Genomic DNA, 12126 nt, shown 5'->3' with positions numbered 1-12126 from the left:
GACAACGTGGACAGAAAGTATCACACAATCTCACAGTGACTCAGTGATTAGCACAGCGCATGATTAAGGCCTACATATTTTAGTGTGTAAAACGCTGTATGAAATCTAAATCCTGAAAGTCATTGTCTTCCACTATATTTTGAGAGATGGATGATAGCAAGTCATGTTTCTGATATGTGTGTCGAATTAACTGCAGATTTATATAATTATAGGTATGGTACTCAAAAAACACAAGGTTTACTAGAATGAAACTCATGAACTAATAAGTCAACATTCACAACTGCTACTTCACTGGCGAAAAACGTGACACCGCACTTTAATCAGTTTGACATAATTATAAACATTAAACAAAATTAAAAGTGTAATTTTGACTTGTTCATTATGTTCACTGGAATGAAACTATTAGTTCATGTATTCGTTCATGTAGGGGCTATCGGTGATAATTTGGCGAACATCCTTTAAATGATATGCTGATAGGGCCTACTTCAATTAACGTGCGTTGTCACCAAACTTGGTTAACATAACTACTTAACTGTATCCAATGGCCTAAAACTTGGCTTATATAGTGTTCATAAACGACAAACGAAAAGGTTACCGTGTCCTAGCATTATAGTCACCGACTGATTTCGTGCTTCATGAATCACAAAAGCTCTAGGTTAGTTGGTCGATGTGCATGCAGATCTCGTTTGAGCAAACGACTTTCGCTAGTTACCGATTCGGCACGCATAATCCGCGGCGGGTAATTTAAACGTAATATAATGGATCGTGACCTGCAATGGCTGTTAGTCAGTGTCGGGCGCCCTCTGTTGGTTATTATTGGTAAAATAGCACGTTGTAACAACGTTTTGACACCAAGGAATATATGTTCGATACTTTTGATGATATAAATATCAAGTCCGTGCTATCTTTTATCGTGCTTGCTTCGGCAGCACATATACTAAAATTGGAACGATACAGAGAAGATTAGCATGGCCCCTACGCAAGGATGACACGCAAAATCGTGAAGCGTTCCATATTTTTTTGAATCATTTCTGACAAAATTGAAACATTTGGAACAATTTGGAACACGATGTTTCAATTTTCGTACCAAATGTTTCAATTTATTTTCAATTGTTTCAATTTATAGATATTGTGCTGTCTACTGAAGATAACATTGTTGAATGAAATACTGTACAGTGTGCTGTCTACTGAAGATAACATTGTTGAATGAAATACTGTACAGTGTGCTGTCTACTGAAGATAACATTGTTGAATGAAATACTGTACAGTGTGCTGTCTACTGAAGATAACATTGTTGAATGAAATACTGCACAGTGTGCTGTCTACTGAAGATAACATTGTTGAATGAAATACTGCACAGTGTGCTGTCTACTGAAGATAACATTGTTGAATGAAATACTGTACAGTGTGCTGTCTACTGAAGATAACATTGTTGAATGAAATACTGTACAGTGTGCTGTCTACTGAAGATAACATTGTTGAATGAAATACTGTACAGTGTGCTGTCTACTGAAGATAACATTGTTGAATGAAATACTGGACAGTGTGCTGTCTACTGAAGATAACATTGTTGAATGAAATACTGCACAGTGTGCTGTCTACTGAAGATAACATTGTTGAATGAAATACTGCACAGTGTGCTGTCTACTGAAGATAGCATTGTTGAATGAAATACTGTACAGTGTGCTGTCTACTGATATGTGCTGTCTATTGAAATTGACATAAGGTTGACATTAAAAAGTTTGAAACATTAGCCAAGGGTTTTTAATGGTTGGGGCGATTTAACCAAATTTGTGGTGGTGATTTTAATGCAGTTTTATTTTATTTACACCTTGTTTAAAAAAGTGTGAAGTTTATCAGCTTTTAATATGCAATTTCCCGTTTTCACACAGTGATAAGGGGCCTAAATATAAATTCAACGTGGACAGAAAGTATCACACAATCTCACATAGACTCAGTGATTAGCACAGCGCATTATTAAGGCCTACATATTTTAGTGTGTAAAACGCTGTATGAAATCTAAATCCTGAAAGTCATGGGGCGATTTAACCAAAATTTGTGGTGGTAATTTTACTGCAGTTTTATTTTATTTACACCTTGTTTAAAAAAGTGTACAGTTTGTCAGCTTTTAATATGCAATTTCCCGTTTTCACACAGTGATATGGGGCCTAAATATAAATTCAACGACAACGTGGACAGAAAGTATCACACAATCTCACAGTGACTCAGTGATTAGCACAGCGCATGATTAAGGCCTACATATTTTAGTGTGTAAAACGCTGTATGAAATCTAAATCCTGAAAGTCATTGTCTTCCACTATATTTTGAGAGATGGATGATAGCAAGTCATGTTTCTGATATGTGTGTCGAATTAACTGCAGATTTATATAATTATAGGTATGGTACTCAAAAAACACAAGGTTTACTAGAATGAAACTCATGAACTAATAAGTCAACATTCACAACTGCTACTTCACTGGCGAAAACGTGACACCGCACTTTAATCAGTTTGACATAATTATAAACATTAAACAAAATTAAAAAGTGTAATTTTGACTTGTTCATTATGTTCACTGGAATGAAACTATTAGTTCATGTATTCGTTCATGTAGGGGCTATCGGTGATAATTTGGCGAACATCCTTTAAATGATATGCTGATAGGGCCTACTTCAATTAACGTGCGTTGTCACCAAACTTGGTTAACATAACTACTTAACTGTATCCAATGGCCTAAAACTTGGCTTATATAGTGTTCATAAACGACAAACGAAAAGGTTACCGTGTCCTAGCATTATAGTCACCGACTGATTTCGTGCTTCATGAATCACAAAAGCTCTAGGTTAGTTGGTCGATGTGCATGCAGATCTCGTTTGAGCAAACGACTTTCGCTAGTTACCGATTCGGCACGCATAATCCGCGGCGGGTAATTTAAACGTAATATAATGGATCGTGACCTGCAATGGCTGTTAGTCAGTGTCGGGCGCCCTCTGTTGGTTATTATTGGTAAAATAGCACGTTGTAACAACGTTTTGACACCAAGGAATATATGTTCGATACTTTTTGATGATATAAATATCAAGTCCGTGCTATCTTTTATCGTGCTTGCTTCGGCAGCACATATACTAAAATTGGAACGATACAGAGAAGATTAGCATGGCCCCTGCGCAAGGATGACACGCAAAATCGTGAAGCGTTCCATATTTTTTTGAATCATTTCTGACAAAATTGAAACATTTGGAACAATTTGGAACACGATGTTTCAATTTTCGTACCAAATGTTTCAATTTATTTTCAATTGTTTCAATTTATAGATATTGTGCTGTCTACTGAAGATAACATTGTTGAATGAAATACTGTACAGTGTGCTGTCTACTGAAGATAACATTGTTGAATGAAATACTGTACAGTGTGCTGTCTACTGAAGATAACATTGTTGAATGAAATACTGTACAGTGTGCTGTCTACTGAAGATAACATTGTTGAATGAAATACTGCACAGTGTGCTGTCTACTGAAGATAACATTGTTGAATGAAATACTGCACAGTGTGCTGTCTACTGAAGATAACATTGTTGAATGAAATACTGTACAGTGTGCTGTCTACTGAAGATAACATTGTTGAATGAAATACTGTACAGTGTGCTGTCTACTGAAGATAACATTGTTGAATGAAATACTGTACAGTGTGCTGTCTACTGAAGATAACATTGTTGAATGAAATACTGGACAGTGTGCTGTCTACTGAAGATAACATTGTTGAATGAAATACTGCACAGTGTGCTGTCTACTGAAGATAACATTGTTGAATGAAATACTGCACAGTGTGCTGTCTACTGAAGATAGCATTGTTGAATGAAATACTGTACAGTGTGCTGTCTACTGATATGTGCTGTCTATTGAAATTGACATAAGGTTGACATTAAAAAGTTTGAAACATTAGCCAAGGGTTTTTTTATGGTTGGGGCGATTTAACCAAATTTGTGGTGGTGATTTTAATGCAGTTTTATTTTATTTACACCTTGTTTAAAAAAGTGTGAAGTTTATCAGCTTTAATATGCAATTTCCCGTTTTCACACAGTGATAAGGGGCCTAAATATAAATTCAACGTGGACAGAAAGTATCACACAATCTCACATAGACTCAGTGATTAGCACAGCGCATTATTAAGGCCTACATATTTTAGTGTGTAAAACGCTGTATGAAATCTAAATCCTGAAAGTCATGGGGCGATTTAACCAAAATTTGTGGTGGTAATTTTACTGCAGTTTTATTTTATTTACACCTTGTTTAAAAAAAAGTGTACAGTTTGTCAGCTTTTAATATGCAATTTCCCGTTTTCACACAGTGATATGGGGCCTAAATATAAATTCAACGACAACGTGGACAGAAAGTATCACACAATCTCACAGTGACTCAGTGATTAGCACAGCGCATGATTAAGGCCTACATATTTTAGTGTGTAAAACGCTGTATGAAATCTAAATCCTGAAAGTCATTGTCTTCCACTATATTTTGAGAGATGGATGATAGCAAGTCATGTTTCTGATATGTGTGTCGAATTAACTGCAGATTTATATAATTATAGGTATGGTACTCAAAAACACAAGGTTTACTAGAATGAAACTCATGAACTAATAAGTCAACATTCACAACTGCTACTTCACTTGCGAAAAACGTGACACCGCACTTTAATCAGTTTGACATAATTATAAACATTAAACAAAATTAAAAAGTGTAATTTTGACTTGTTCATTATGTTCACTGGAATGAAACTATTAGTTCATGTATTCGTTCATGTAGGGGCTATCGGTGATAATTTGGCGAACATCCTTTAAATGATATGCTGATAGGGCCTACTTCAATTAACGTGCGTTGTCACCAAACTTGGTTAACATAACTACTTAACTGTATCCAATGGCCTAAAACTTGGCTTATATAGTGTTCATAAACGACAAACGAAAAGGTTACCGTGTCCTAGCATTATAGTCACCGACTGATTTCGTGCTTCATGAATCACAAAAGCTCTAGGTTAGTTGGTCGATGTGCATGCAGATCTCGTTTGAGCAAACGACTTTCGCTAGTTACCGATTCGGCACGCATAATCCGCGGCGGGTAATTTAAACGTAATATAATGGATCGTGACCTGCAATGGCTGTTAGTCAGTGTCGGGCGCCCTCTGTTGGTTATTATTGGTAAAATAGCACGTTGTAACAACGTTTTGACACCAAGGAATATATGTTCGATACTTTTTGATGATATAAATATCAAGTCCGTGCTATCTTTTATCGTGCTTGCTTCGGCAGCACATATACTAAAATTGGAACGATACAGAGAAGATTAGCATGGCCCCTGCGCAAGGATGACACGCAAAATCGTGAAGCGTTCCATATTTTTTTTGAATCATTTCTGACAAAATTGAAACATTTGGAACAATTTGGAACACGATGTTTCAATTTTCGTACCAAATGTTTCAATTTATTTTCAATTGTTTCAATTTATAGATATTGTGCTGTCTACTGAAGATAACATTGTTGAATGAAATACTGTACAGTGTGCTGTCTACTGAAGATAACATTGTTGAATGAAATACTGTACAGTGTGCTGTCTACTGAAGATAACATTGTTGAATGAAATACTGTACAGTGTGCTGTCTACTGAAGATAACATTGTTGAATGAAATACTGCACAGTGTGCTGTCTACTGAAGATAACATTGTTGAATGAAATACTGCACAGTGTGCTGTCTACTGAAGATAACATTGTTGAATGAAATACTGTACAGTGTGCTGTCTACTGAAGATAACATTGTTGAATGAAATACTGTACAGTGTGCTGTCTACTGAAGATAACATTGTTGAATGAAATACTGTACAGTGTGCTGTCTACTGAAGATAACATTGTTGAATGAAATACTGGACAGTGTGCTGTCTACTGAAGATAACATTGTTGAATGAAATACTGCACAGTGTGCTGTCTACTGAAGATAACATTGTTGAATGAAATACTGCACAGTGTGCTGTCTACTGAAGATAGCATTGTTGAATGAAATACTGTACAGTGTGCTGTCTACTGATATGTGCTGTCTATTGAAATTGACATAAGGTTGACATTAAAAGTTTGAAACATTAGCCAAGGGTTTTTAATGGTTGGGGCGATTTAACCAAATTTGTGGTGGTGATTTTAATGCAGTTTTATTTTATTTACACCTTGTTTAAAAAAAAGTGTGAAGTTTATCAGCTTTTAATATGCAATTTCCCGTTTTCACACAGTGATAAGGGCCTAAATATAAATTCAACGTGGACAGAAAGTATCACACAATCTCACATAGACTCAGTGATTAGCACAGCGCATTATTAAGGCCTACATATTTTAGTGTGTAAAACGCTGTATGAAATCTAAATCCTGAAAGTCATGGGGCGATTTAACCAAAATTTGTGGTGGTAATTTTACTGCAGTTTTATTTTATTTACACCTTGTTTAAAAAAAGTGTACAGTTTGTCAGCTTTTAATATGCAATTTCCCGTTTTCACACAGTGATATGGGGCCTAAATATAAATTCAACGACAACGTGGACAGAAAGTATCACACAATCTCACAGTGACTCAGTGATTAGCACAGCGCATGATTAAGGCCTACATATTTTAGTGTGTAAAACGCTGTATGAAATCTAAATCCTGAAAGTCATTGTCTTCCACTATATTTTGAGAGATGGATGATAGCAAGTCATGTTTCTGATATGTGTGTCGAATTAACTGCAGATTTATATAATTATAGGTATGGTACTCAAAAACACAAGGTTTACTAGAATGAAACTCATGAACTAATAAGTCAACATTCACAACTGCTACTTCACTGGCGAAAACGTGACACCGCACTTTAATCAGTTTGACATAATTATAAACATTAAACAAAATTAAAAAGTGTAATTTTGACTTGTTCATTATGTTCACTGGAATGAAACTATTAGTTCATGTATTCGTTCATGTAGGGGCTATCGGTGATAATTTGGCGAACATCCTTTAAATGATATGCTGATAGGGCCTACTTCAATTAACGTGCGTTGTCACCAAACTTGGTTAACATAACTACTTAACTGTATCCAATGGCCTAAAACTTGGCTTATATAGTGTTCATAAACGACAAACGAAAAGGTTACCGTGTCCTAGCATTATAGTCACCGACTGATTTCGTGCTTCATGAATCACAAAAGCTCTAGGTTAGTTGGTCGATGTGCATGCAGATCTCGTTTGAGCAAACGACTTTCGCTAGTTACCGATTCGGCACGCATAATCCGCGGCGGGTAATTTAAACGTAATATAATGGATCGTGACCTGCAATGGCTGTTAGTCAGTGTCGGGCGCCCTCTGTTGGTTATTATTGGTAAAATAGCACGTTGTAACAACGTTTTGACACCAAGGAATATATGTTCGATACTTTTGATGATATAAATATCAAGTCCGTGCTATCTTTTATCGTGCTTGCTTCGGCAGCACATATACTAAAATTGGAACGATACAGAGAAGATTAGCATGGCCCTGCGCAAGGATGACACGCAAAATCGTGAAGCGTTCCATATTTTTTGAATCATTTCTGACAAAATTGAAACATTTGGAACAATTTGGAACACGATGTTTCAATTTTCGTACCAAATGTTTCAATTTATTTTCAATTGTTTCAATTTATAGATATTGTGCTGTCTACTGAAGATAACATTGTTGAATGAAATACTGTACAGTGTGCTGTCTACTGAAGATAACATTGTTGAATGAAATACTGTACAGTGTGCTGTCTACTGAAGATAACATTGTTGAATGAAATACTGTACAGTGTGCTGTCTACTGAAGATAACATTGTTGAATGAAATACTGCACAGTGTGCTGTCTACTGAAGATAACATTGTTGAATGAAATACTGCACAGTGTGCTGTCTACTGAAGATAACATTGTTGAATGAAATACTGTACAGTGTGCTGTCTACTGAAGATAACATTGTTGAATGAAATACTGTACAGTGTGCTGTCTACTGAAGATAACATTGTTGAATGAAATACTGTACAGTGTGCTGTCTACTGAAGATAACATTGTTGAATGAAATACTGGACAGTGTGCTGTCTACTGAAGATAACATTGTTGAATGAAATACTGCACAGTGTGCTGTCTACTGAAGATAACATTGTTGAATGAAATACTGCACAGTGTGCTGTCTACTGAAGATAGCATTGTTGAATGAAATACTGTACAGTGTGCTGTCTACTGATATGTGCTGTCTATTGAAATTGACATAAGGTTGACATTAAAAAGTTTGAAACATTAGCCAAGGGTTTTTAATGGTTGGGGCGATTTAACCAAATTTGAGGTGGTGATTTTAATGCAGTTTTATTTTATTTACACCTTGTTTAAAAAAGTGTGAAGTTTATCAGCTTTTAATATGCAATTTCCGTTTTCACACAGTGATAAGGGCCTAAATATAAATTCAACGTGGACAGAAAGTATCACACAATCTCACATAGACTCAGTGATTAGCACAGCGCATTATTAAGGCCTACATATTTTAGTGTGTAAAACGCTGTATGAAATCTAAATCCTGAAAGTCATGGGGCGATTTAACCAAAATTTGTGGTGGTAATTTTACTGCAGTTTTATTTTATTTACACCTTGTTTAAAAAAGTGTACAGTTTGTCAGCTTTTAATATGCAATTTCCCGTTTTCACACAGTGATATGGGGCCTAAATATAAATTCAACGACAACGTGGACAGAAAGTATCACACAATCTCACAGTGACTCAGTGATTAGCACAGCGCATGATTAAGGCCTACATATTTTAGTGTGTAAAACGCTGTATGAAATCTAAATCCTGAAAGTCATTGTCTTCCACTATATTTTGAGAGATGGATGATAGCAAGTCATGTTTCTGATATGTGTGTCGAATTAACTGCAGATTTATATAATTATAGGTATGGTACTCAAAAACACAAGGTTTACTAGAATGAAACTCATGAACTAATAAGTCAACATTCACAACTGCTACTTCACTGGCGAAAAACGTGACACCGCACTTTAATCAGTTTGACATAATTATAAACATTAAACAAAATTAAAAAGTGTAATTTTGACTTGTTCATTATGTTCACTGGAATGAAACTATTAGTTCATGTATTCGTTCATGTAGGGGCTATCGGTGATAATTTGGCGAACATCCTTTAAATGATATGCTGATAGGGCCTACTTCAATTAACGTGCGTTGTCACCAAACTTGGTTAACATAACTACTTAACTGTATCCAATGGCCTAAAACTTGGCTTATATAGTGTTCATAAACGACAAACGAAAAGGTTACCGTGTCCTCGCATTATAGTCGCCGACTGATTTCGTGCTTCATGAATCACAAAAGCTCTAGGTTAGTTGGTCGATGTGCATGCAGATCTCGTTTGAGCAAACGACTTTCGCTAGTTACCGATTCGGCACGCATAATCCGCGGCGGGTAATTTAAACGTAATATAATGGATCGTGACCTGCAATGGCTGTTAGTCAGTGTCGGGCGCCCTCTGTTGGTTATTATTGGTAAAATAGCACGTTGTAACAACGTTTTGACACCAAGGAATATATGTTCGATACTTTTTGATGATATAAATATCAAGTCCGTGCTATCTTTTATCGTGCTTGCTTCGGCAGCACATATACTAAAATTGGAACGATACAGAGAAGATTAGCATGGCCCTGCGCAAGGATGACACGCAAAATCGTGAAGCGTTCCATATTTTTTTTGAATCATTTCTGACAAAATTGAAACATTTGGAACAATTTGGAACACGATGTTTCAATTTTCGTACCAAATGTTTCAATTTATTTTCAATTGTTTCAATTTATAGATATTGTTGTGAAGATAACATTGTTGAATGAAATACTGCACAGTGTGCTGTCTACTGAAGATAGCATTGTTGAACTGACATACTGTACAGTGTGCTGTATACTGAAGATAACATTGTTGAATGAAATACTGTACAGTGTGCTGTCTACTGAAGATAACATTGTTGAATGAAATACTGCACAGTGTGCTGTCTACTGAAGATAACATTGTTGAATGAAATACTGCACAGTGTGCTGTCTACTGAAGATAACATTGTTGAATGAAATACTGTACAGTGTGCTGTCTACTGAAGATAACATTGTTGAATGAAATACTGCACAGTGTGCTGTCTACTGAAGATAACATTGTTGAATGAAATACTGTACAGTGTGCTGTCTACTGAAGATGAAGATAACATTGTACTGAATGATAATATTGTTGAAATACTGCACAGTGTGCTGTCTACTGAAGATAACATTGTTGAATGAAATACTGCACAGTGTGCTGTCTACTGAAGATAGCATTGTTGAATGAAATACTGTACAGTGTGCTGTCTACTGATATGTGCTGTCTATTGAAATTGACATAAGGTTGACATTAAAAAGTTTGAAACATTAGCCAAGGGTTTTTTAATGGTTAGAACGATTTAACCAAATTTGTGGTGGTGATTTTAATGCAGTTTTATTTAACACCTTGTTTGTTGAAGTTTATCAGCTTTTAAATACTGTTTTCACACAGTGATAAGGGCTTCAATGGACAGAAAGTATAACAATTGTTGATTGAAATACTAAGGCCACAGTGTGCTGTCTACTGAAAAGATTTAACATTGTTGTCAGCTTTTAATACTGCATTGATATTTAAATATAAATTCAGCGACTTAACGTGTGGACATGAAGAGTAACACCAGTGATGTTTAAACAATTTTTAGTGTACCAAAACGTTTGTCAAATCTAAATCCTAACTGCACAGATGTGCTGTCTGATATGGCATTGTTGAATGAAATACTGTACAGTGGCTATTCTACTGATATTGTGCTGTCTATTGATTAGTTCATTGACATAAGGTTGATACTGATAGGGCATTTAAAAAGTTGTGAAACATTAACTGCCAAGGGTTTTTAATAGTGTTAAATTAAATGTCCCAGCATTATAATACTGTATTTGTGCTTCACTGAACATCATAATATTGTTGAATGAAATGCTCGTTTACAGATGTGCTGTTATTTACACGGGTAATTTAAAGCATTGTTGAATGAAATTAAAGTGTGAAGTTTATCTAGCTTTTAATATGCAATTTAACATTTTCACACAGTGAAAGGGGCCTAAATATAAATTCAACGTGGACAGAAAATTGTTATCACACAATCTCACAATCTCAGTTTCAATTTATAGATATTGTGCTGTCTACTGAAGATAACATTGTTGAATGAAATACTGTACAGTGTGCTGTCTACTGAAGATAACATTTTTGAATGAAATACTAAATGAAACCTGAAAGTCATGAAGATAACATTGTTGAATGAAATACGGGAAATTGTGCTGTCTACTGAAGATAACATTGTTGAATGAAATACTGTACAGTGTGCTGTCTACTGAAGATAACATTGTGAATGTGCTGTCTACTGAAGATAACATTGTTGAATGAAATACTGTACAGTGTGCTGTCTACTGAAGATAACATTGTTGAATGAAATACTGTACAGTGTGCTGTCTACTGAAGATAACATTGTTGAATGAAATACTGTCTACAGTGTGCTGTCTGTGCTGTCTACTGATATGTGCTGACTATTGAAATTGACATAAGGTTGGCATTAAAAAGTTTGAAACATTACAAGGGTTTTTAATGGTTTGATTTAACCAAATTTGTGGTGGTGATTTTAATGCAGTTTTATTTTATTTACACCTTGTTTAAAAAAGTGTGAAGTTTATCAGCTTTTAATATGCAATTTCCGCTTTTCACACAGTGATAAGGGCCTAAATATAAATTCAACGTGGACAGAAAGTATCACACAATCTCACATAGACTCAGTGATTAGCACAGCGCATTATTAAGGCCTACATATTTTAGTGTGTAAAACGCTGTATGAAATCTAAATCCTGAAAGTCATGGGCCGATTTAACCAAAATTTGTGGTGGTAATTTTACTGCAGTGTTATTTTATTTACACCTTGTTTAAAAAAAGTGTACAGTTTGTCAGCTTTTAATATGCAATTTCCCGTTTTCACACAGTGATATGGGGCCTAAATATAAATTCAACGACAACGTGGACAGAAAGTATCAC

At 35.4% G+C, this 12126-nt stretch overlaps 5 non-coding genes across 5 annotated transcripts; all 5 read left to right on the top strand.

The window, feature by feature from the left end:
* Window positions 1–913: 913 nt before the first annotated feature.
* On the top strand, window positions 914–1020 carry LOC140172254 (U6 spliceosomal RNA). Its single transcript, XR_011861729.1, has one exon. It is a non-coding gene; the product is annotated as a U6 spliceosomal RNA (small nuclear RNA).
* A 2079-nt stretch (window positions 1021–3099) lies between these two features.
* On the top strand, window positions 3100–3206 carry LOC140172240 (U6 spliceosomal RNA). Its single transcript, XR_011861717.1, has one exon. It is a non-coding gene; the product is annotated as a U6 spliceosomal RNA (small nuclear RNA).
* A 2081-nt stretch (window positions 3207–5287) lies between these two features.
* Window positions 5288–5394, top strand: LOC140172239 (U6 spliceosomal RNA). Its single transcript, XR_011861716.1, has one exon. It is a non-coding gene; the product is annotated as a U6 spliceosomal RNA (small nuclear RNA).
* Window positions 5395–7473: 2079 nt separating this feature from the next.
* LOC140172256 (U6 spliceosomal RNA) lies at window positions 7474–7579 on the top strand. The gene has a single exon (XR_011861731.1). It is a non-coding gene; the product is annotated as a U6 spliceosomal RNA (small nuclear RNA).
* A 2076-nt stretch (window positions 7580–9655) lies between these two features.
* On the top strand, window positions 9656–9761 carry LOC140172255 (U6 spliceosomal RNA). Its single transcript, XR_011861730.1, has one exon. It is a non-coding gene; the product is annotated as a U6 spliceosomal RNA (small nuclear RNA).
* Window positions 9762–12126: the final 2365 nt, after the last annotated feature.

This window comes from Amphiura filiformis, chromosome 15 (assembly GCF_039555335.1).
Source record: "Amphiura filiformis chromosome 15, Afil_fr2py, whole genome shotgun sequence".
NCBI classification, from domain to species: domain Eukaryota; kingdom Metazoa; phylum Echinodermata; class Ophiuroidea; order Amphilepidida; family Amphiuridae; genus Amphiura; species Amphiura filiformis.
The sequence above is the reverse complement of the archived record's forward strand: the minus strand, read 5'-3'. Positions and strand labels throughout refer to the sequence as shown.